At 40.2% G+C, this 26509-nt stretch overlaps 1 long non-coding RNA gene across 2 annotated transcripts in view; it reads right to left on the bottom strand.

The window, feature by feature from the left end:
* The window catches only part of LOC133382269 (uncharacterized), a 94640-nt gene extending 70812 nt beyond the window's left edge, over nt 1-23828 (bottom strand). For both annotated transcript variants that reach the window (XR_009761884.1, XR_009761885.1), the window contains exon 1: nt 22796-23828. This is a non-coding gene — a long non-coding RNA (uncharacterized LOC133382269). The remainder of the gene's footprint in view (nt 1-22795) is intronic.
* Between the last annotated feature and the right edge of the window lie 2681 nt (nt 23829-26509).

Genomic DNA, 26509 nt, shown 5'->3' with positions numbered 1-26509 from the left:
TCGGACAGTAGAAAAATAGAGGAGGCGGAGTTGAAGGTCTGGCATACCGACTCCACAGCCCTGCTCTAAAACATCATAAAAAGAGACTTTAAAATATATTAAAAACAAGACATCTTTAAAAACATTTTTAAAAGCTTTAAAAACATCTTTTTTAAAAAAATGTTTGATCCTGTTAAATGAATCTTAATTGCACACACACTGCTAGAAATCTTTGCATAGCATACATCTTTAGAAATAGTTTAGAACTCCTAAGACTAAAATCACTAATAGGCAAAAAACCTTGCAGTTTAAGAATGTACCTATAGCCCACAGCTATTTCTATCAAACTTTAAAAAGCAGGGACATTGGGCAGCTATAGTGAATGCACCAGGGGAGCAGGAGACCTGACCTCCTCTCTGAGATATTGGACTGCCCTACAAATTGGTCAAAATGCAAACACCATTTGGGTTGGTCTTTCACAGTCCAATCCACTTCCTGTGTAGCTTGGAAGAATTTGGTAACATGTGCCTCTGAGCATATGGTGAGTGGTGGCAACACCTGCCATCTCCAAAGATAGAGAATTATATTTTTGTATGTTTGTTGGTATTCTTACTTTGCTTCTTTTCTGTGTTACTACTGTTTGTACAGAGAATCTAACCTAGAACATTTTATTTTCTTCATTATAATTCCCAGAAATCTGTGTCAAATTTATTTTTATTTCAAAGCCTTTTTAGTGGTCAGTGTCATATGATGGTGAAGACAGCCTTTTGTGTTCAAATCGGAGGTTATGTTCTATTTCTATTTTGGGTGCATTAACAGTTGAATCTGAAACTGCAGTTTCGTGTAAAATCAGACTGATTCCAATATGTTGCTACTTCAGCAATGACTCTAGCTGTTGGAAAAAAGAGGATGCATGTTTTCAGCCTGCTATGTTTAAACCACTTCATTTAAGGCAAGGTGGGCATGGTCAATTAAAAGCATTGAGCACACCTAGCATTTTGCTAGAATATATTTCACCTCCCACTGTTTTATCTTGTGCAAATTGACACACTTCTGAGGTCCACTGGAGACTGCAGAAGTCCACTGCAGAAGTCAGTGCCATTATTATGTTTGGAGTTTTTTTAGTGTACAGTTTGCAAAGTGTTGCTGTACTTCACATATTCACAGAAATAGAAACAAAAGAAAATGATTTCCTATAGGAAACTTCACTAAAATTGCAAAGGAAATCAGACATATTCAGAGTGACCATCTGAATTATATCAGCTGTCTTAATAGTGTTGCTTCCTCCCTGCTAAAACAAGATCAGCACAGCACGTGTCTTCTTTCTATTCTTTGGGCTGAGTCGCCACCACTCACCGTATGCTCAGAGGCACATGTTACCAAATTCTTCCAAAATACACAGGAAGTAGATTGGACTGTGAAAGACCAACCCAAATGGTGTTTGCATTTTGACCAATTTGTAGGGCAGTACAATATCTCAGAGAGGAGGTCAGGTCTCCTGCTCCCCTGGTGCATTCACTATAGCTGCCCAATGTCCCTGCTTTTTAAAGTTTGATAGAAATAGCTGTGGGCTATAGGTACATTCTTAAACTGCAAGGTTTTTTGCCTATTAGTGAATTTCCCTGCTTTTTAAACCGGGAGGTAAGAGATGGGATCCTGTGCAGTTAGCACCAGCAGTAACAGAAATAGTTCAGCAGTGTATTTTAAATGTTAGATTACCATCAAGAATGCCTTTACTTTTACAAGAGGGTCATGGCTTAGTGGCACAGAACATGCTTTGCATGCAAAAGTCCCCACATTCAATACCCAGCACCTCCAATTAGGGCTGGGAGAGATCCTTATCTGAAACCTTGTCAGTCAGTACTGAGCTAGGGACGCCTGTTGTTATAGGAGAAGCAGAGCTTGGAAGTAACTCGTTACTTTTAATGAGTTACTTGTAATTAGTTACAATTTTAGATAACGAGTGGGTAATTCCATTACATTTGGCAAGTAACAGAACGACTAGTAATTTCCCTACTTTTCAGCTGCAACTTTAACGTTTCCACGTTAGGTTGGACGTTACTTGGGGGCGGGAACAAGGGGAAGTCAGCTCCTGGCTGTGATTGGTTAACACAAGACATGTGCCTCACACTGATTGGACCTCTGCACAGACTCTCTCTTCCCTCGTGATCTGTGTTAGGAGGCACGAGGGAAGAGGTGAATAGGCAGGGGGGGCCTGCTACCGTCTGACTCTGAGAGGAAAAAATGGACGCCGGAGGACAAAGCCAGGGCAAGGACAAGGAGAAGAAGGCAGCAGCAGAATGGCGAAGAGCTGTGGAGGTGAGTGACAATGATTTGTGTGTGTGTGTGCCCCGGTGTGTGTGTTTTTGGCTGGAGTCTCTGGTTTTGGGGGGGCCTCTGGCTCTCTGGCTACCACCCCTTACTCTCCGGACTCTCAGCCTCAATTTAAAAAAAAAGTAAGTTTCTAGGTGGTGTAATTCCCGAGATATACACCAAAACGTCAACTGCCCCCCCACACAACTTTTTTTTAAACAGATCAATGCTCTAGCTACAACTCCCATCAGCCCAATCCAGTGGCCATGCTGGCTGGGGCTGATGGGAGTTGTAGTTTTAAAAAGTAACTTTTCAAAGCTCTGGCTGTAACCCCGCCCTTTCATGATTATAGCCAATGTCACCAGAGTTGTGACTTGTTGATCCAGGCATGCCTAGGCTGAACATCAGAATATGGTGGCTTTGAGTTTTTTGCAGTTTGCGTAAGTAATATGGCTTAATGTTTTTTTTCCTCTTCTGTCCACGAGTCAGACCCTGGGCTATGAAATATGAAAGTATTTAATCCAATATCTGCTTTTCTGGGAGTAAAGCCATTTCTGGGAGTAAAGCATGTACCTGGAGTAAACCCCATTGAACTCCATTAGGACTTGCTTTTGAGTAGACATGGTTAGGATTGTGCTGTAAATTAATGGGACTTGTGAGTAAACATAGCGCAGACTTGTGTTTTTTAAAAAAAATGAATGAAGTTTATTTATTTATTTTTATTTATTTATTATTTGATTTATATCCTGTCCTTCCTCCTAGTAGGAGTCCAGGGCGGCAAACAAAAGCACTAAAAACACTTTAAAAATCATAAAAACAGACTTTAAAATATATTAAAACAAAACATCTTTAAAAACATTTTTAAAAGCTTTAAAAACTTTTTTTAAGAAAAAGTTTAAAAACGTATTAAAAAGCAATTTCAACACAGATGCAGACTGGGATAAGGTCTCAACTTAAAGGACTTGTTAAAAGAACAAGTTCCTTATCACTTGAGGCTCAGGTTTTCCCTGGTTGAGTAAGCCCCATTGAATACATTGGGACTTGCTTCTGAGTAAACAAACATAGGATTGCACTATAAATATCTTTACAGGTTATATAAATAAACATATTTGATAGTCATGCTTATATAAATATTTTCATAGAATCATAGAATAGTAGAGTTGGAAGGGGCCTATAAGGCCATCAAGTCCAAACCCCTGCTCAATGCAGGAATCCAAATCAAAGCATCCCGACAGATGGCTGTCCAGCTGCCTCTTGAATGCCTCCAGTGTCGGAGATCCCACTACCTCTCTAGTAATTAGTTCCATTGTTGTATGGCTCTAACAGTTAGGAAGCTTTTCCTGATGTCCAGTCGAAATCTGGCTTCTTGCAACTTGAGCCCATTATTCTGTGTCCTGCACTCTGGGATCATCGAGAAGAGATCCCGGCCCTCCTCTGTGTGGCAACCTTTCAAGTACTTGAAGAATGCTATCATATCTCCCCTCAGTCTTCTCTTCTCCAGGTTAAATATGCCCAGTTCCTTCAGTCTCTCCTCATAGGGCGTTGTTTCCAGTCCCCTGATCATCCTTGTTGCCCTCTTTTGAACCTGTTCCAGTTTGTCTGCATCCTTCTTAAAGTGCAGAGACCAGAACTGGACACAGCACTCAAGATGAGGCCTAACCAGTGCTGAATAGAGGGGAACTAATACTTCACATGATTTGGAAACTATACTTCTGTTAATGCAGCCTGATATAGCATTTGCCTTTTTTGCAGCCACATCACACTGTTGGCTCATATTCAGCTTGTGATCAACAACAATTCCAAGATCCTTCTTGCATGTTGTACTGCTGAGCCAAGTATTCCCCATCTTATAACTGTGCATTTGGTTTCTTTTTCCTAAGTGTAGAACTTTGCATTTATCCCTGTTGAATTTCATTCTGTTGTTTTCAGCCCAATGCTCCAGCCTATCAAGGTCCCTTTGAATTTTCTTTCTGTCTTCCACAGTATTAGCTATGCCCCCCAATTTTGTATCATCTGCAAATTTGATAAGCATGCTCTGTACCTCCTCATCCAAGTCGTTAATAAAAATGTTGAAGAGCACTGGGCCCAGGACCGAGCCCTGTGGTACCCCACTCATTACTTCCACCCAGTTTTGTCATGCTGTGTCCCTATAAGTATCCAATTGCATACTATGGTTGTACAATACTTCCTTTACATTTTAAGTATGCCTTGGGGTAGTCATGGTTCTCCATTGTTTTCATCCTGAGGGGCAGATAGGCTGAGAAATGGTGAGTAGCCCATGGTCACCCACTACACTTTATAGCTTATTTCCATTTTGAAAAAAATAATTAAAACAATTTACATGCAGGCAAAATTTATTAAGCGGATTCACACAATATGTGTAAAGCACATCCAACTCGCATTTAAAGCGCATGACTTCCCCTAAAGAATTCTGGGAAGTGTCATTTCCCCCTCACAGTTATAGTTCTCCCCACTCTTAACAAACTGCAGTTCCCATGATTCTGTGGTGGGATTCATGTGCTTCAAATGGGTGTTGAATGTGCTTTAAAGGAATGGTGTGGATCTGCCCTAGGTATGATGTTCATTCAAGAGTGAATTGAAAAGAACAATTTTAAAAGATACTTTATATATATAAATATATAAATATATAAATATATAAATATATAAATACATAAATATATATACATATATATAAATAAATACATAAATATATATACATATATATAAATAAATACATAAATATATATACATATATATAAATAAATAGATAAATATATATACATATATATAAATAAATAGATAAATATATATACATATATATAAATAAATAGATATACATATATAAATAAATAGATATACATATATAAATAAATAGATATACATATATAAATAAATAGATATACATATATAAATAAATAGATATATATATATAAATAAATAGATATATATATATAAATAAATAGATATATATATATAAATAAATAGATATATATATATAAATAAATAGATATATATATATAAATAAATAGATATATATATATAAATAAATAGATATATATATAAATAAATAGATATATATATAAATAAATAGATATATAGATATATAAATAAATAGATATATAGATATATAAATAAATAGATATATAGATATATAAATAAATAGATATATAGATATATAAATAAATAGATATATAGATATAAATATAAATATAAATAGATATAAATATAAATATATAGATATAAATAGATATATATATAGATATAAATAGATATATATATAGATATAAATAGATATATATATAGATATAAATAGATATATATATAGATATAAATAGATATATATATAGATATAAATAGATATATATATAGATATAAATAGATATATATATAGATATAAATAGATATAAATATAGATATAAATAGATATAAATATAAATATAAATAGATATAAATATAAATATAAATAGATATAAATATAAATATAAATAGATATAAATATAAATATAAATATAAATAGATATAAATATAAATATAAATAGATATAAATATAAATATAAATATAAATAGATATATATAAATATAAATAGATATATATAAATATAAATAGATATATATAAATATAAATAGATATATATATATATGAATAGATATATATATATATGAATAGATATATATATATATATAAATAGATATATATATATATATAAATAGATATATATATATATAAATAGATATATAGATATATATATATAAATAGATATATAGATATATATATATATACACACACAGAAAGAAAGAAAGGAGAGATGTAAAGGGGAGTATTTCTTTAGATGTTACCCTACTTTCCATTTTTGCTTTCTATTTGCTTCTAGCCCTATTCTGTCACTCTCCAGTACACATGAAGAAGGGGCAGTGAGGGCAACTCCCAAACCTGGGTGTTACGCCTCCAAGTTAGTTACTCAGAACTAGGTATGCCTTTCCTATCTACGATGTATTTCTATAAATGAAATAGCTTTTCTTATTTTACTAAGTCTTACGTCTCAGTGATCTCAGTGCAGGGTAAAAGCCTGCCACAAACACACACATTGGCACACACAAGCATCATAGACTGTTGACAATCTCTGCTAATATCTATACAAATGTACATAACATGCATCACCTGAACTCACATGATCTAGAGTTACGTTAGATCTTGCAAGATTTGCAAATGAGAAGCAATAGGGTTTTATATTAGTTCTGATTGTCTATTGGGCTATCATAGGTTATATGTTTTTTTCATTTTCTATGGCAAAAACTCCAGCTTCAGTGGAATTTATGTGATGTGTTCTAATCATTTGAATTTGGCTAATGAATGCTTTATTCTTTCATCAGAACTTTAGCAGTAGTACTAAAATATTTATAAAAAAGAAAAGGGAAAGAAAAAATACTTTACATACATCATTCAGCTGTATTGCTAATTATAGATATAGATATAAAAGATAAACGGCATTTTGTCAAAAGTATTTTTGTCTACATTTTATACCTCATCCTTGGTTTTCCAAGCTTGGCATGGAATGCTTCTCATACAGAATTAATTTGAAATGCTGCATATTTATTATCATAATCATCATATTCAAAATAAAAAATATGTGTACCGCCTTCAAGTTGAATCCAACTTATGGTGACCCTATGAATAGGGTTTTCATGAGGCTGAGAGGCAGTGACTGGCCCAAGGTCACCCAGTGAGCTTCATGGCTATGTGGGGATTTGAACCCTAGTCTCATTTTGTTCTCACAACAACCCTGTGAGATAGTAGGTTAGACTGGCCCAGGCAGGGTTATTCAGTGAGCAAAAATGATGCAAATAGGATCTCTTTTAATTGTGCTATCGACCTGCTTACTTCCACTCTGACTGGGGCATCTTGCAGCATGGCTGCTCCAAAATTCTTAACAGATTTGACCCTTCAGAAAGAGGTCTGAGAAACGAGTAGGAGTAAGAAGATTCTCTACCCTTTCTGTCTACCTTGTGGGCTGCTATAAACTCACTTTGACAGCCAACCCAATTCCAGTGAGCAATAATGGACAGAGAGAAAACACACATGGTTTGGTGTACTTTCATAGGCAGCAGCTTGGGAACAACAGTTGCAGCCACACTTCCAAATATGTGAATTCTCTTTTACCACTATTGGGCAAACTGTCATGCAACCAACAAGGTGCATCATCAGTGGGTTTAAGGGGGTTGCCCTGAGCACATGGAACCACTGTTGTTGCTTCTATGGCTGTAATAGAGTGAGGTTAAAGATAAGTGAAATGCAAATAGAAAAAACAACAACACAAAAGGCAGTAACACTTTCCTAAATGCAATACCATACCAACCACAACAAGATTCCTATGAGTAAGGCAGAAAACTCAGCATCCCACAACCAGTCAGGATTCATAACCATTTTAGCATATGTTTTTAAATTGGTTTTTTAAAAAATTTAAATTGTGTTTTTAAATTGTTTTTTGTGTTTTAAAATTTGTATATTTGTTTTTATTGTTTTTAATTGCTGTAAACCGCCCAGAGAGCTTCGGCTATGGGGCAGTATATAAATGTAATAAATAAATAAATAAAACACATTCATCCGTCATATCTTTCCCAATTATTCAAAGGACTATTCAAACACCTGGAAAAAGAACTGTCTCCAGCTACTGCCAAAAAACAGAGTAGTCACCAGCAGACTTCAGAGAGGGTAGGGTATTCTATAACCAGCGCACCACTGGGGAAAAGGTCCTCTAACAGATCCTAGATCTCCTGATCTCGGTAAATGTTGGCACTACCAGAATAGCCTCCCCAGTCAACCTCAAAACCTGGGGAAGACAGTATGGGGAGAGGTGATCTTTCAGGTAACAGACAGCACCTCTCCTGGGTCCTGAGCTGCTTAGTTTTTACATGTCAAAACTGGCACCATGAATTAGGCCAGTTGACATATCAACATAATACTAAACTTTGGTTAATTTAAAACAGAAGTGGAAACTTGTAGCCTCCTCCACGGTCATGTGGAGAAGGGATGGGGAGTGTGTGACCCCAAGACTTGATGCAGCTTGTCATCATAATGTCATTGTGTCCTCTTAATTCTGTTAAAATTTTAAAACAGTGTATTAATTGATTAATTAAATGATGGCTTAGTGCACTGTTCTTCAACCTTAGGTCCCCAGATGTTGTTGGACTACAACTCCCATCATCCTTGGCCATTGGCTAAGCTGGACAAGGTTAATGAGAGTTGTAGTCCAACAACATCTGGGGAACCAACACTGGCTTCCTTTAACATGCTAACCAGACCATAATCAGAGCAATGGGAAACAAGACATAAAGAAAGACATGCTGCTAGCACATAAATTGGACCTTAATTGTGACTATTGTGCTAGATTACATTATTTGCATAATTAATTAGAAATACAAAATTTGCATCTCACAGAATGCATGGCACAGAATCTCCCCAGGTTCGGTGCAAAACACTGCATCTTGTGATGGCTGAGCATCTATAATTCATATTTTATATTTATTTATTATTTGATTTATATCCCACCCTTCCTTCCAGCAGGAGCCCAGGGCGGCAAACAGAAGTGCTAAAAGCACTTTAAAACATCATAAAAACAGACCTTATTTTATATAAGTATTAACTGTCTCGATATCAAAATACGGGGTTTTCATTTAAGAGAAAATAACATGACTATGTATGTTTTAAACTTTAGCTATAGCTACAATTTTAGGTGCCCTAACTTTATATTGTTTATATTGGTCTAGATCCAGGCTGCCTGTATATCTCTCCTGCTAAGGAAGGGGAAGGAATATATTTACCTATATTCTTCTAGCTCCCTGTGCCCCCACCCCAAACAAAAGGTGCTCTGGAGGGCTCTCCAGAGAGGTCATTCTACTGCCTGAGGTAAAGGACAAGATGGTGCCTCTGCCCCATTCCATACACAGAAATCAATTAGAATGGCAGTTGAATATTCAGTAGTGGAAATAAGACAATGTCTTCCAGTGCACCTGAGGGTAGGAAACGTTGTTAGTGATGCAGAGCAAGCCACATGGCACACATAGCTCTGTCCTCCAACACCTCACTGCTACTCCCCAGCATCTGCTGCCTGAAGCACCAACATCACTGTCCCTAATGACAGGACCAGCCCTGACTCCAGAACAGAGTTGAAGGTGGCACTAGGGGCTGTATGAGGGCAGGGAGATCAGGAAGAAAACCCCATCCCCTCCCTGCTTCCTCAAGCGAAAAGTCAAAACTAGATCCAACCCATTGATAATGAATTTTAAATGCAGTTGTGAGCTGTCCTGAAAATATTATTATAGGGCAGCCTTAAATTACAGTAAATAAATTACTTTTATAGAGTTAATTCCCAAAAGGGGTGAAAGAGAAATATGTTTCAGAATTGGAAACATATTTCATGTTAGGCACCAGCTTGATTCGCTGTTGGCTGCTTCAAATTCCTAAGTGCTGAAGTGTCGGGTTTCCATAGTCCTGCTTAGATACTGCAAAGAACTACATTTCAGTAACTTAACATTGTCACTATAATTGACAAGGAAGTCAAAGTTCTGTGCATGATCCACCTGCATCAAGAGGAAGCAAGGATGCATCAAAAAACACAAAACTTAGGCTGTGAACACTAGTCACCTACAGAACAGTGTTTCCATTAGCCACACCTGAAGGGGGAGCAGGTTGATCTGCTGATCAGTTCTGAAATCTCTTTGAAGCTGATTTTTTTTTTAAAAAAATGCAATCAAGCTGATCCCACCAAGGGGCAGGGTTTCATTAGCATTGTGTGTGCCCCTGTTTTCAGAAGAGTGGAACCAGTAGAAGAGTGAGTTTGTTTCTACCCTTAGAGTCACTTTCTTCTGGCTCTTTTAAACGTCTCACAAGGTAGCCCAAAGGAAGCATGTATGAAGAAATGGCAAGTAATGAAGAAGAAGCCCCTTTTTAAGGGGAAAAAGTATTTAAAATGTTTCAGAAACATAAAATTGAGAAATTTTAAATTTTGTGGATTTAAGAAGTTACATGTGAGAATTCAGCTTTGGAAAGAAGAAATTGTCTTTGCTGTATCCAATCAAGATCTGAGACTGGCTACAGCTGCAGTCCTGTGCAAACTTACTTGGCAGCGATCCTCTGCATACTTAGTGAGGCTTACTTACAAGAAAACATGCACTTGATGGGGATACAAGCCTTTATTAATACCAACTAGGGTTGCCAGGTCCATGGCCTGAGACTGATCCTGTATTTTTAGGAGAAGAGAAGGTCAGCCAAGAGCAGGTGTTCTTGCAACTCTGTAATGGGAAAAACTACAAGGTGGAATTCTCCCTTTCCCCTGCGCAACTTTTAAAGATACAGAAGACCTCTAGGAGGCCGGGCCTGGCAACCAAGAGGTCTTCTGTATCTTTAAAAGTTGTGGAGGGGGAAGGGAGATTCTACCTCGTGGTTTTTCTCATTACAGAGTTGCAAGAACACTTGCACTTGGCTGACTTTTTCTTCTCCTAAAAATACAGGATCAGTCTCAGGCCAAGAACCTGGCAACCCTAATACCAACTATTATAAGATACAATGGGAAAGCCATGTCAAGAAGCACTATCCGTGGCTGTCCTAAGTATATGTAATGCCATTTCCCTGATCATCTTCAATAAGCATTATAATTTAGGCAGGCTTATAAAGGGCAGGGAACAAAGTGAGTGAAATTTTGTTTTGTAGAACAAGTTGTATTCAACATTAGTCATACTCATGGTAGACCCACTGAAATTAACAGACATGACTAACTTAAGTCCATTACTTTCAATGGGTATACTCTAAGTGCGACCACACAACATGTTCAGAATTTTTTTAATCTTTTTGCCTCAAGTTCTAAGAAATTGAACAAAAAAAATCAGCATAAGTTGTCCAGACTCATGAGATTCTATGCAACTCCATAGAGCTCAGTCCTCCTGTTAGCAAGACTCCTCACAGTGAAGTCTGTGCAGCCCTTGTTGCTTAACCAGGTCTGCATGAGGTTTCTACTTGTGTTCACCTGAATGCAAATAGAATTCTTCAAGTATCTGGGGACCCTGCTTTATCGGGATCCCCAAACACACAAGAGCGTCTACTCATGTTCAGATGAACTCAAGTACCACACAGACCTTCACATGCAACACTGGGAAAATAGGAAACTGGACCTGGGGTGAAGGAAGGATGTGCACAAGGACTTTGGGGATGGGGGATTGCATGTGTGCCCCTGCCCCTACCCACACTCTGTCTTTGTGAATGCCTGAACACTACCATTAATTGAATAGTTTGTGTTATTAACTAATGAACTAACAGAGAAACAATATACAGTTCAGGTACGGTGTCTGGCAATTGTACTCTAATAACTTACACAATAGTAGATGCCTGCAGAGTCCAGATGGCAACAAAACACATTTTGTTTCACTGCAACCCAATCAGTATATCACACCTTAACACAGATAGCCTCAACTAACAGACACAAAACATGATTTGCCTGTAATAGAAACATATTTTTCTAATACTTTCCACACATATGCTTCTTACTTCATTTGGGGGGTTAAATAATGCTGGCCATTGACTGTTCTGCATGCCCTATCAAAAACTGATTCTGATTCTGTAAAGAACAATTTGCTATGTAGCACATGGAAAGCAGAATGCTTTTGTTTGAAGGTTCCTAAATTCATCTTCAGTTCATAGAAATGATTTACAGTTCATTTGATCCTAGCCTTAGGATGCAATCCTATGGTCTCTGGAAGGGTGTCCTAGTGGCCATGAGATTGTGCAAATCTCATTCTCCATGAAAGGAGAGTGAGCCCTTGGAAGTCCCCTCCCAGGAGCTATGGAAATAACCATGACTGTTGTCCCTATACTATCAGACATGTTCCTAGAAAATCCCCTTTTCGCTCTCCACCACTATAAAGTAGTTAAAACTATCCACATCAACTTTTTCCAATATTTAAATCAACCCAAAATATGGTTAGACCAAAGAAATTCTGGTGTGCAAACATTTCCAAATGTCAGTTCTCACAAGAAATACAAAGCATGTATTATTGGCTAGTTACTTTGCACCTGCCAGAGTTAAGGTGTCAAGGATTTCTATTTATTCCTAATATAAAAATTTAACCATTTTCAATTATCTCATAAATCAAAGTTTGCCATCAATACTACTTAAATTAATATGCTGTCAAGAGTTTTCTGGAGAAACAAGGAGTCTGTCAGTTACTATTTTGATAATGCCAGAATAAGTGTTTTTCATTTTAAAACCAGGCCCTGTTGAAGCTTGCTGTCTTTTCAGGTTTTTGTTACCAGCTGCCCACAGTATATAAGAACTAGTGACAAACACATTCCTTCTGGCAATCACAGTAAGTTAATTATGATGAAGCAGGGACTTTTGTGCTACAGAAAGTGCACCTAGTAAACCGTCACTTAGTACTTTTAGTACACATACAAATTTTGATCCTGTGAGGAGCAAATGCTGAGAGAAAGACTTAGTTCAGATGATCTTTCAAACTATATGCACTCTCCTTCCACCCATGGGTTACCTCCCCATTTCCCATTCAGCATTAGTCACCGTTTGCTTTGATGTCTGAACTGGTGGATGATGGTTGCCCTCCAAGCAAGAAAAGGAAATCCATTTCACACAATGGTTTCCAACTCTGGTTTGGAGAGCAAGGACTTAAATACATCATGTTTTGAGATAATCAAGACTTCCCAGCAAGCACATGGCTCAGCAATGGCTTGAAAACAGGTCAAGTTTGACATAACTATCCACTAAATATTAAAAAGAATAATAATTGAATTGCCTTGATCTACAAACATACAAAAGTCTGTCCAATGGAGTTTGAGCATATGGCAGTCATAAGAACCTAAGAAGGGCCCTGTGGGATCATGCCAAAGGCCCATCTAATCCAGCATCCTGATTTCACAGTGGCTAACTCTGGATGGAGGCATCAATTGTACCACTGAGCTGCAATATTTTATCTATATTCCTAAATTATGGCAAAGATGTCAAATGAAGTGGCAGCTCTTTCCTGCTAGTCACTGCCAAGAACCTTGTAAGCTTTCACAGTCAATTTTATCCATTATTTTATCTCTTTAAATGGAGAAATAGAAACAACTGTACTAAACATTTTTATATATTTATTAAAAATTTGAAGTTGATCCTAACATTAAAAGAAATGACAATCAAAATAATCAGTTCATTTGTATGCTAACTTCCCATGGTAAACTACTCCCAAAACAACTCCTAATAAAATATGACAGCAACATTCCAAGACCATTCATTAACATTTCAAAACATATCAGGAAAATATAAATATAGTACCAACATTTCAACAGGTCCATCAAAACACCTCATGTTAATAAATTCAGTATCACACTGAGACTGGATAATCTACAAACAGTTCAAACTAAAGCCTAACAAAATAATACATCAAATATATAGTATGGAGCAAAAATATAAGATCTCATTTCTAACCATGTATTTCAAACAGTTCAGTAAAGCTCAAATAAGTCTGCAATCGAATAATCAGCAAACCATCAAAAACATCTAATTCCAATGAATTCAGAATTGCACTAAAGATTAAACAGTCCATTACCAATAAGCATTAATAGAACTCAACAATAAAATACAAACATTGGTCCAGAATTAGCAGTAAAAATAACAAATCTAACCCAAACTGAAAACCCAAGCCAGGTTAAACCATACTAACTCCAATGGACAGCCACAGCTGCTATCCCTCCAGTGAAGAATGAAGCCCTCACCAGGCTCTGACCCTGATCCAAAAAAAGATGCCTCCATCTGAGGCACTTCAATCAAACCTACCTCCAGCTCTGGGAAGAGACCCTCATTTTACCATTGTTCCATATGCTAAGCCAGAAGTGAGGATCTTCCAGGCCATGAGTCAAATTAGGCTTGACACGGGTCCCAATTTAGCCCACTAGTCCCTTTTCCCCAAACCACACCCACTGCCCCACACTTGACACCATATGGGATGTCAAGTGTGTGCAGGTAGAGACAGCTGCAAAGGAACAATTGAGAGTCTTAAAGTGTGATCCCAATTGTTCTTTAGCAAGCAAGGCTTACTGTCAGTGCCAATCAGCAAATCAGCGCTGACAGCAAGCCCCAATGGGATTGTCTATGCTATGAAGTTCAGGTGGTAACTCCATAGTGCAGTTGATCCCTACCCAAACCAGGCTTGAAAGTGTGATCAGCTGATCAGTTCTTGTAGCAACCGCTGATGGGATTGAGGCTTGCTATAAATGGAAATATTCCTTTTGCTTCACTGGCTTCAATTCAAGCCAGCTATGCAAAGGATCCCTGCCCAAAGCTTAGGTGAGATTGGTCACACTATGGATTTCTTGATCAGGAACTGTGTAGGTCAGCCAATCTCTGCCCAAAGCAGGCTTGCTCACAGCCAATCAGCATTTCCCAGCAGGGCCTCCTATATGGGTGCTGGTGGTACAGTGGGGCTTGCTCTAAGCAGAAATGTTCCATTTTATCGCTGGCTTGAATTCACATTGATGATGCAGAAGATCATCCTCTCAAGGTGTGCCTGCAAAGGAATTTTTTTTACTTTGGGTCACCTGTAATCATTGTGACATCAAGTGACTGACAGGGGGCAGCCCTGCCAAGTCAAAATGGCCCATGGTGTATGTCAGGATCCATCCCACAAGCCAGACTGTGTTCCCCACCCATCCTAAACCATAAACAAGAAGGATACTCATCTTCCTGTCAATCCAGAGGCAGCCTTAAGCATATAAGGCACAATCAAGTGATGGTATGTGGCACTCCTAAATAGGTTCTCCAACAGACTGAAGCACTGAGGTGAGAGGGAGAATGTTTTGCTGTCAATACTTGCACTGCTGACATTCTGGAGGCCACATCAAATAATGGAGAAGCAGGAAGTTCAGTCTTACATGTCTCACATCTGATAATCTCTATGGACCTTTAAGCTTTTGTAGCAGGACCCATCCTCTCAGGCCAAGTGGAAAGCGACAGACAGAGGGAACTCTTGTCATATAGGGCTTGCAGTCAAATGTAAGAACCTATTTGGTCCTACGTTCTAAGGATGTGAGCTTTGAACTTGCTCAGATCAACTCCTGCTATCTCCAAGAGCTCTCCTAAATTCTGCAGTATCTGGCTAGTCAATTAATTTGTAACAGCACAATCATCTACATGTCTACTCAGAAGTAAATCCCACTGAGTTTAATGGTGCTTAATCCAGCGGAATAAGTGGGTATATGATTGCAGCCTAAATTATTTTTCTGCTATTCAAGACCTTGTTGCTACCAATGTGTGTTAATAACTGTTGCTGGCCACCCTCTACTTCAGGATGGTTCATCTAAACCTTGCCAAGCACTCAACAGGATCTCAGCTTAGCTGGAAATAGACCATGATTTCATTCTCTGATTTCATTCATATTATATTATTAAATGGATATTGTGCATGTATTTTGTTAAATACATTTGTCATGGTTTTTATTATACTTTTTGTGTTGATATGTATGTACTCTATTGTATGCCTCTAACATCTTTAAAAAAATAAAAAATAAATAAATAAAATTAAAAAATATTTGAATCCTTAGCTAGTTTTAGCTTGCTGAGGCAGTCTTTAGAAGGCACCAATATTTTCATATCAAACACAGCACAATGTGATTAAACTTCCTTTCAGAAGATCTTTCAGAGTGCAACAAATTTTAAAAAATGCCTGAACAGGCACAAACTCAATGTGCAAAAAAGAAAAAAAGTGTCAGAATATAAGACCCTGCAGGATCAGACCAATGGCCCATCTAATCCAGCACTCTGTTTTCACAGTGTCCAACCAGATGCCAATAGAAGCACACAAGCATGAAATGAGTGCAAGAGTACTCTCCTCTCCTACATTTTCCAGCAACAGGTATCCATACGCATACTGCTTCTGCCCATGGAGGCACAGCATAGCCATTGTGGCTAGTAGCCACTGATAGCCTTATCCTCTATGAATTTGTCTAATTCTCTTTTAAAACCATTCAAGTTGGTGGCCATCACTGCCCCTTGGGGGAACAAATTCCATAATTGAACTATACACTGGGAGAAGCATGCATACCAAAAAATGGCCGTATGAATCAAGTTTCAGACATGAGCATATTAAGAATGTTTCTGGTACTACTCAGCTATTTATGCAAATAAATGTAACACTTACAGTTATAAAGCAGATTTTAGTCCTTTCCTTTTTCAATGTATTATATCACAAATATCACATTACAAAAAGCAGTGGAAGGTTTTCACAAAAACTGCCCTAAACATTTCTGTATAATTTATTTACCAGACAATGCTCAAGTGAGCCCAAAGAAAGCTTAAAAAATTAACTTTTCCTACTATGTCAACAGAAGCAGCTTACAACATTGTGAATATGCCACTGCCACTCTGAGTACTCTGCAATAGCCTAGAGACCCAGAATACTTGGGAAAGAGTTCATGCGAAACTAGATAGAGAAGCTTTTGCAGCATTCACTCAGTTCTGCAATCTATGTCTGATGATTGTCAGGATTCCTCCAAACCCTCCCTTCAACTCTGCAACAAGGGCAAGGTATCTCTGAACCCAGTAAGGCATCACAGGTCCACTATAATTCTTCTAAGTCTGCAATTATATATGTAATTATTTGATAGTAAGTCCAGCTGAACTCAGTGGGACTTCATAGGAAACACACACAAAATATAATCCATGAAGGCAAATGTTTATAGTTACAACAATAAGGATTAACAATGTTTAAGATTGTCATCCAGTGCACACCTATTTTAAACTGAATCCTAAGGGGGAGGGAGGCGTAAACTTGGTGGTAACGACTGATGAAGGCTTGTGCACAGTAATGGGAACAGAGAGATCTGCTGTAATAGGGACCAGTAACAGTCCTCAGAAAAAAGTAGTAAGGAAGCCAAGCCATAAATCACATGGTCTTCGATGTCTGTATGCTAATGCGCAGCGCATGGGAAACAAGCAGAACGGACTTGAACTCTTAATACAAAAGGGCAATTACGACTTGATAGGTATCACTGAAACTTGGTGGTATGACTCCCATGACTGGAATATAGGAGGCTGGGCCCAATGTCCTGTAGGACCCTGCAGAATTGCGTAGCGGAACGGAGAGTATTGAGCGAGCTTGTGTGTGTGTGTTTGAATCTTTGCTAAGATTCTACCTTCCCTGCAAATTAGTCAGACAGAGGCTTTAAGCTTTAAAATAAGAAATAACTACTTTATTCTGGAAGTACATGTTTGATAGGAAAGAGTCCTATAACTAGCTAAGATGGAGCAGCCGGCACTTGTCCCAGTGCTAGCCCTCATGCTGGTTGAGAGGAGAGACAAAGGAAAGATGTCTGCTCCCCTCTCAAGAGAAAGAAGAAAGACTCAACTGGAAGGAGGGAAGGAACTGAGATCAACATCCCTTGCATATCAGTCTAGCAGGAAGGAAGAGACAACAGGAGATCAAAGGACAGGTATAGCCTAGCAACCAAGAGGTCTCCTCTCTAGCTACGCCTTTAGCCCCAGGCAGCCTCAACCCCATATATTCCAACATGGAATGCAGCAAGGATATAACTTGTTCAAAAAGAACAAAAGGAATAAAAAGGGAGATGGAGTCGTACTATATGTTAAAAATATATATCCCTGCACAGAAATTCAGGAAGATGAGCTTGGTAGCTACACGAAGAGTATCTGGATTAAAATTAATGGGGCAAGTAATAAAAGGAATGTGGTGCTTGGAGTCTGCTACTGACCACCCAATCAAGGAGAAGACGAGAATGCAACTTTTGAAAAGCAAATTGCCAATGTTTCAAGGAGTCATGATGTAGTAGTAATGGGGGACTTCAATTATCCCAATATCTGTTGGGAGACAAATTCTGCCAAACACGGCCCCTCCAAGAAATTTCTGACTTGTGTTGGAGATAACTTTATCCTACAGAAAGTGGAGGAAGCAACCAGAGGATCAGCTATCCTGGACTTGATTCTAACCAACAGAGATGATTTGGTGGATGAAGTGGCAGTTACAGGAACTCTGGGGAAAAGTTACTACACCATACTTGAATTCTTGATTTTAACAGAAGCAAAAGCTGAGAGTAGCCATACACGCACCCTGGACTTCAGGAAAGCTGATTTCAATAACCTCAGAACAATTGTAAGTAAGGTTCCATGGCAAGTGACCCTAATGAGAAAAGGAGTCCAAGTTGGGTGGGAGTTTCTAAAAAAGGAAATTCTAAAAGTGCAATGGCAAGCAATTCCAACAAGGAAAAAAAGGGGGAAACAGCAGAAGAAGCCAATGTGGCTTCACAAAAAGCTTAGAGCTGACCTGAAAACAAAAAAAGACACATACAGAAAGTGGAAAGAAGGCCAGGCCACAAAGGAAGAGTACAGGCAGGTATCACGGAATTGCAGGGATGGTGTCAGGAAGGCTAAAGCTCAGAATGAGCTGAGGTTAGCGAGGGATGCTAAAAGTAACAAAAAGGCTTTCTTCAGGTACATCCATAGTAAAAGACAGAGAAAAGAAATGGTGGCACAGCTACTCAATGAGGAAGGCAAAATGATAACAGATGACAAAGAAAAGGCAGAAGTGCTCCATTCCTACTTTGGCCCGATAAACTGCATCCTAGAGTATTGAAGGAACTGGCTAAAGAACTCTCAGAACCGCTGTCTATTATCTTTGCGAAATCATGGAGGACTGGTGAAGTGCCGGATGACCGGAGAAGAGCTAATGTTGTCCCTATCTTCAAAAAGGGCAAAAAGGAGGAACCGGGGAACTACAGACCAGTCAGCCTAACTTCAATCCCTGGAAAAATTCTGGAGCAGATTATAAAGCAGTCAATCTGTAAGCACCTTGAAAACAATGCAGTGATTACTAGGAGCCAACATGGATTTATGAAGAACAAATCCTGCCAAACTAATCTCATCTCATTTTTTGATTGGGTAACCTCCCTTGTAGACTGTGGGAATGCTGTGGACATAATATATCTCGACTTCAGCAAAGCTTTTGACAAAGTGCCCCATGATATTCTGATTAGCAAGCTAGCTAAATGTGGGCTGGATGGAATAACTATCAGGTGGATCCACAGCTGGCTCCAGAATCATACTCAACTTATTTATTTATTTAATTTATTTATTACACTTGTATACCGCTCCGTAGCCGAAGCTCTCTGGGCGGTTTACAGCAATCAAAGAGTGCTTATCAATGGTTCCTTCTCAAACTGGCCGGAAGTAACGAATGCGGTACCACAGGGCTCGGTCCTGGGCCCAGTGCTCTTCAACATTTTTATTAACGACTTGGATGAGGAGGTACAGAGCATGCTTATCAAATTTGCAGATGATACAAAATTGGGGGGCATAGCTAATACTGTGGAAGACAGAAAGAAAATTCAAAGGGACCTTGATAGGCTGGAGCATTGGGCTGAAAATAACAGAATGAAATTCAACAGGGATAAATGTAAAGTTCTACACTTAGGAAAAAGAAACCAAATGCACAGTTATAAGATGGGGGATACTTGGCTCAGCCATACAACATGTGAGAAGGATCTTGGAATTGTCATTGATCACAAGCTGAATATGAGCCAACAGTGTGATGTGGCTGCAAAAAAGGCAAACACTATATTAGGCTGCATTAACAGAAGTATAGTTTCCAAATCACATGAAGTATTAGTTTCCCTCTATTCAGCACTGGTTAGGCCTCATCTTGAATACTGCGTCCAGTTCTGGTCTCTGCACTTCAAGAAGGATGCAGACAAACTGGAACAGGTTCAGAGGAGGGCAACAAGGATGATCAGGGGACTAGAAACAAAGCCCTGTGAGGAGAGACTGAAAGAACTGGGCATGTTTAGCCTGGAGAAGAGAAGACTGAGGGGAAATATGATAGCACTCTTCAAGTACATGAAAGGTTGTCACACAGAGGAGGGCTGGGATCTCTTCTCAATCATCCCAGTCTGCAGGACACGGAATAATGGGCTCAAGTTGCAGGACGCCAGATTTCGACTGGACAAAAAAAACCCTCCTAACTGTTAGAGCCATACGACAATGGAACCAATTACCTAGAGAGGTAGTGGGCTCTCCGACACTGGAGATACTCAAGAGGCAGCTGAACAGCCATCTGTCAGGAATGCTTTGATTTGGATTCCTGCACTGCGCAGGGGGTTGGACTTGATGGCCTTATAGGCCCCTTCCAACTCTACTATTCTATAATTCGAAAGAAAGACCCACACTGTTGGAGTAAATACAACACATTTTAGATCCAATATAAGGCGTCTAAAAATTACAAATTTGTTTTGTTTTTAATCCAGCAGCAAAAGGCTTTTCAACAACCGAACCTGTAGAAAACACAAGTGCTTAAGAGGAAAGGAGAAAGGGCCTGTTAGCAACTTCTGGTTAAGTTATGCTACTATAAAGATGCAAGAGACCCTTTACTCCTTTGCATTTTTACTTCAAAGTCAAACACTTTACTTGTCAATAGTATTTTATCTCTGTTTACATTCAAAGATCTATCAGAGCAAAAAGTGTGAAACATAGCCAAGATCCTTTGTCTGCAAAGGGGGGACAGTTATTTTTCTATTTTGCAGTGCCAGCTTCTCTCTGGGCAATGTGTCAGCTTTAGATCCAACAGATTCATTGCCAGCCCTGCTCTGCCCTTGCCTCATCCCTGTAATGCTCTTTTTTGGAGTTTTAGGATGGATACTGCCCACTGGAACACCACTGGTAGTAGTATATGCTCCACCACATTTCCAACAGGTGCAGCAGGAGCCTTCATGGCAGAAGAGTCCCCTCTCCCCATTTGCAGAGCATGGCAGAGAGGCACTTCTACCTTATCTTAACTCCCTGCAGAACAGATTGGAGGTTAGGATTGCTTTGTTGATCATTTAACTCTAGATACAACAATCATAGGTTGAAGAATAGGTCAATTAAAAAATGAATGCTTCCCTCACAGAGCACATTGCCAAGACGCTTTGGAATGGAAAGTGAGCAACAAGATCTCTATGCTTATTTGTTATGATTTTTCAGAGAAAATAAGTCATTTACTTCGCAGACATACTCTACTACTATTACTCTAGTAACCATCTTTGTTAGCTGGCTATAACTCTGACATTATTCCTTCTAAGCCATTTGGTAAGATTTCATCTAAACAATTCAACATAGATCCTACCATGCCTCAAATGGACAGAATATGATTGGAATATAAGGCAAAAGTCCGGAAATGATAGGATAAAATGAACTGTTCTGAGCAGATTTAGTTTTAAGCCCTTACTGTTTTGAGAATTCAATTTACAATATAAATATTTTATACCATTTTTCCCCTCCTTACGGTATTACTCTACCAAATCAAGAAACCACCATGGCACACTCTTTAATGTTATGTTTCACATGGGATCTTCTGGAATCAATTTCGGAAGGACATCAGAAAATTATTATGTGTGTTATCAAAAAGGCCAGCAATCCACAATTCATGCTTGATAGATTTTATGACTGAAAGGCTATTATTGTCCCAGAGGGATTACTGCTGCTGCATAACATTGTTTTGAAAGCAAGAAAAATAGACACAGAGAGACACACACTTACTACACTTAGGAAATCCCCAGTCTGCAATCTAGTTCCATCCCTTCAGCCAAGATGGCATCTTGACTGCCCTGTAGTTCATGTCACACTTCCAAGACAATTAAAGTGATTCAGCTGAGTGTTTTCTGTTTCACAGTGCACCATCAGAAAAGTGATATATCTGCACAGCAAACATATGAGCATCGCTAAAAAGTAAGGCAAGTTACCCTTCTCTATTTTGCCTCTTCCAAGATGTAATGTGAAGTCATGACAGCTTTCAATCAGGTACACCACTAAAAAGAAAGCCCTTTTTTTCTCATTTGTCAAAAAACCCACCTGTTGATAGACAGTAGCCATCAGAACCACTGCCTGGACCTGCTCACCTGAATTAGCCTTTTTAGACTGAAAGGAAAAAGTCACAAGTGCCAAGAGTTCCTTTACTACGTCAATTATCTCTGTTTTAGCAATGTAAACCTAGGGCACATACATGCTCCTTTTTGCTTACTGTCATCTCAGCCCAGGACTATTGTTTCCAGAGCCCTCTAAGTGGCAAAGCGGGCTTGCTTGAAAATGCCTTTGGATAGCATTAGCCTCAGGGAATTACAGCATCCCATCAGTGCTCTTGAGAGACCCTATTTTCCTTCTTGGAACGCAAATCAGGAAGCCACACGCGCAAGCACCCATACGCGGCGTTAAGGACCGCCCCGAACAGAAAGAAGGCTGCTTTTGCTCTCCCCGTCACGATGCCCACGCCAGAACGTGCGAAGAGGGATTGCACAACCCAAGAAACTTAGTATACTAACTGGCCAGCAGCAATGTGATGGCTGGACTGGGATCCAGTTCGAAGAGTGTATATGGAAGGGAGTCATTTTTTATATGGGTTCAAGGTAAAATAGAAATAGCTTGCTATCCCCCATCCTCACCCAGCTTCTTTCCAGTCAAGCCCCATCTGGACGAGGTACTCACCCCACCCCTGGTGTTCGAGGCTCTGCCAGCTCAAGCAGTTCCCCTCCAAACCATCCAGGATGGAGCAAAAAGTCGACTTCTTGGCTGGCACTCTCCGCTCGCCGAGCCACACGAGTTCAGCAGCTCCAACTCCAGCCGGAGGTGGCGAGTAATTCCATGGGGGGGGGCGTGGGGAGGAGAGGCAGAACGAGAAAGCGAGCGAGACTCGAGCAAGCCGGTTAGGAAATCATGATGCCTCCTGCTAAGGAGCCAGCAGCGCCGCCAGGCAGCTGATGAAGGGGGGCGGCCAAGCCAGGCCACGGCTCCTCTTCCCCTCACTTGTCAGCGCCCAAGATAAGTCCTCAGGAGCACTCAGGACGGAGCATCCTTGCAGGTGTGCGAGCCCAGCCGGGTGCTGCATGCACGGAGCTCGCCGCACCCTTCCTCCACTCAGCAGCGCATCTAGGACTCAGCCGGATCCTGCTGCCTCTCTGGGCGACGAAGACCTGCTTTGGAGAGCACACATGGAACTGCTGCTGCTGCTGCTTAATCGGCAGTCTGAGGGAAAAGGCAGGGAAGGGAAATTCCCGCTCGCCTTGTCACCGAGATGTCGTCGTCCTCCTCCTCTCCTCCTCTTCGCTTTGCTGCTGCTGGCTTCCCCTGGTGCTCCGCACTCCCCTGCCTGCGCTTCAACAGCTCTCTCCTAGTCTCCTGCTCGCGGGGTTCCTGGCAAAGCCCAGCGAGAAAGACAGCATTGGTTGCCGTAACAGCAGCATTAACGCCAAACTCGCCTCACCGGCGGCGGCAACAGAAAAGCCTCCTCATAACCTCCCACGTGCCGCGTCTTCTGTGTGCGTGTCTGTGGTGTGTGTATTTTGCGCGCGCGCCAGCTGGCCTAAGGAATAGTAGGGGGAGGGGTGGCGGCGACAGGGTGTTTCCTCGCGCGCGCGCCGGATCTCTTGCTGTGGAACCGGGACTTTCCCCTACTGCCAACTCCAGGAATCCCGCTTTGCCAAGCCCGGCTTCCGCGAGCCTCGAAAAAAGCAGAGGGGGAGGGGCCGGCGCGGCCCTCACGCCACAAGAGGAGGCGGGCAGGAGCAAGCCGCTGCTCCGCTTTACCGCACAGGGATGCACGTTGCGAGTCTCTTCTTCCCAAGCTAAGCTCACACAAACTCACCCGCCAGAATGGACCGTCCTCTCCGAGAAGCTGAGGCAAAGTGCTTTGTAATAAAATAATAGCCGCCCTCATTCTTGAACGCACGCACGAACCCACTCACCCCCATGAAGATACGATCGCGCTTCGCTAAGTTCCTTTAACCGGTTTTTAAGTGCTACATTTTCTTTTTTTGAGCCCTTGAAAGCCGCTTCACGGCGATACTCTGGAACTGATATGAGGATATCAGGCCCGCCAGCTGTCTGATCGCCTGACAGAAACCAAAATACATGATGTAACCTTCGGATAAAGTGCCTACCTATGCAGGTATTCCCATACAGACGAAGCAATGCACTCACCATTTGCACTGGCGATGCACATGTAGCGTCAGTACAGTATGCCTGTGTTCATCAGGAGCCCAAGCAGATTTGCGTCAGGTATGCTAACACCACACCCACATTTTGATTTTTTTACATAGAATAGCAGTAAATACAGCAAGTGAATAAATGGACCAACACATTTGGCAAGTGCACTTAAACATGGCAGGGTATTTATGGAGCATTTACACAGGTAAGCACCTGGCCTGCCTTGCATGTTTCTCCTGCAAATCTGCTTGAGATTGCTGTTTCCGCTCTATGAAAAAACTGCAACTCTACCAATACATGGGGGTGTGGTTGTCCAGGGTCCCTGTGTCTCAAGCAGCCCTGTAGCCAGCCTTCCTCATTAGGTGGGGCAGCCAAATTTCCTCATTAGGTGGGGCATTAGTGGGGGAGAAGTGTATAGTGCCAGCCAATTACTCTCTCTCTCTCTCTGATGGAGAGGATGCAAGGACCAGGCCAGGGGAAGGGAAAGCCACATTCTCCCTCAATACTCCTCCATCTGAGAGCTAGTGTGGTGTAGTGGTTAAGGTGTTGGACTATGACCTGGAAGACCAGGGTTTAAATCCCCACATAGCCATGAAGCTCACTGGGTGACCTTGGGCCAGTCACTGCCTCTCAGCCTCATGAAGACCTTCTTCATAGGGTCGCCATAAGTCAGAATCGACTTGAAGGCAGTACATTTACATTTTATTCCTCCATCCAGAGAGTGTGTTAACTTACATGAATGAAGTTTAATCTGTTGAATTGTCTCATCCTTTTTTGAGAGATCCCCAGGAATACCAGACTCAAAAGCTTGACTTTGCCTATAGCTACCGTCCCCTTTCATCTGTGGTCTGTCCTGATTCTTCATGAACTGAACTACTTTGGTAATGACAGTGTGCTTGGCTTTGATGCTCCTATGGATGTCTGTTGTTGTGGCAGAAGTCATATGCGGGAAGGTCTGAGGAGTGTAGAGATAACAAAGGACAGTAAGCAAGCAAGGGAAAGTGGAAAAGGAGGTAGGGGAAGGGAAAACTTGGGCTGAAGGGCTCTCCTCGCTCTCCTTCCACCACACAGCCTCCAGTCTGTTTGTCAACAAAGATCTCATTCGCAGCCCAGCAGCAAAAAAGGGGGAGGGGAGAGCTGAGGAGGAAAAGGAAAAAAGGAAAAAAATGTTCAGAGGGTGACACAAATTGAAGTGTATTTGCTGTATATTTCCTCGTTCCTATATATATCAATGCCTGAACACCTCTATGTGCTTATATATTCATGCCACATTATTGATACTGCTATTGGAATATTTCCATATGCTTCTGCACTGCTATGCATTTACTATAAATACTATTCTATCATTGTATTAACATTTATAAATTGTATCTTTAAAATACTTAAGAACTGCTCTTAGTATTGAAGCTAACAGAACTAGTGTTTGAGATAAACTCAGGAATGTTTATAACTTTCTCCAACTTGTTTGTAAAACAAAACACATTGCTTGCATGCACTACAGAAACAGCTAGTTGCCCAAGGCCACTGATAGAGTGGTGTATGTTATGATAACATGTATTAGATGTGCGACTGTGAAGTATGAATGAATTTCTCTTTCTAGGGTTTATGGTTGAAACTGCAGATAGCTTGGGGGCGCTGAAGGTTATCAAGAGACAACAACTGGGGTGTGTGTCTGGAATACATCAAACATAAAGAAATGTAATTCTAATGTAAGTGAGTGTCCTAAAATAGATCCCATGATCAGGTACCCTTGATAGGCTCCAAGCTGGTATGAGAAAGAGGAGATGCAGTCCTGAGAACGCAGATGTGCCTTGACATCACTACAAGTGCCAGCTGACTGAATGATGGATGAGACACCAGGATTCAGAGAAAATATCAAAGGAACATCAAAACATTATCTGACTTATAAAAATACTCCTATTTAACCAGAAGATTTAAAGTTTTCTGCTGCATGAGCATGCTTCCTACCCCTCTCCAAGTTTCTTCTCTGTGCTACAGTACCTGGTTGGCCCCTAGTTACTTGCTTGATTGTGTAGGAGCATGAAAGAACAGGACTATTGGGCATATCTAATTTTGCATTGTACCATTCCTGAAATGGATGACTCACAAGAGCACTTCTGGCTGTGTCAATTGGACATCTTTCAATAAATATTTTTAAAGCTTTTATAGTGATGTGATCGCAACTCTCTTCCTGCTCATCCTGATATCTTATGCCTT

Source organism: Rhineura floridana, chromosome 3, assembly GCF_030035675.1.
Source record: "Rhineura floridana isolate rRhiFlo1 chromosome 3, rRhiFlo1.hap2, whole genome shotgun sequence".
Classification (NCBI taxonomy): Eukaryota; Metazoa; Chordata; class Lepidosauria; order Squamata; family Rhineuridae; genus Rhineura; species Rhineura floridana.
Note: the sequence above shows the minus strand (reverse complement) of the source record. Positions and strands in the feature narration are given on the sequence as shown.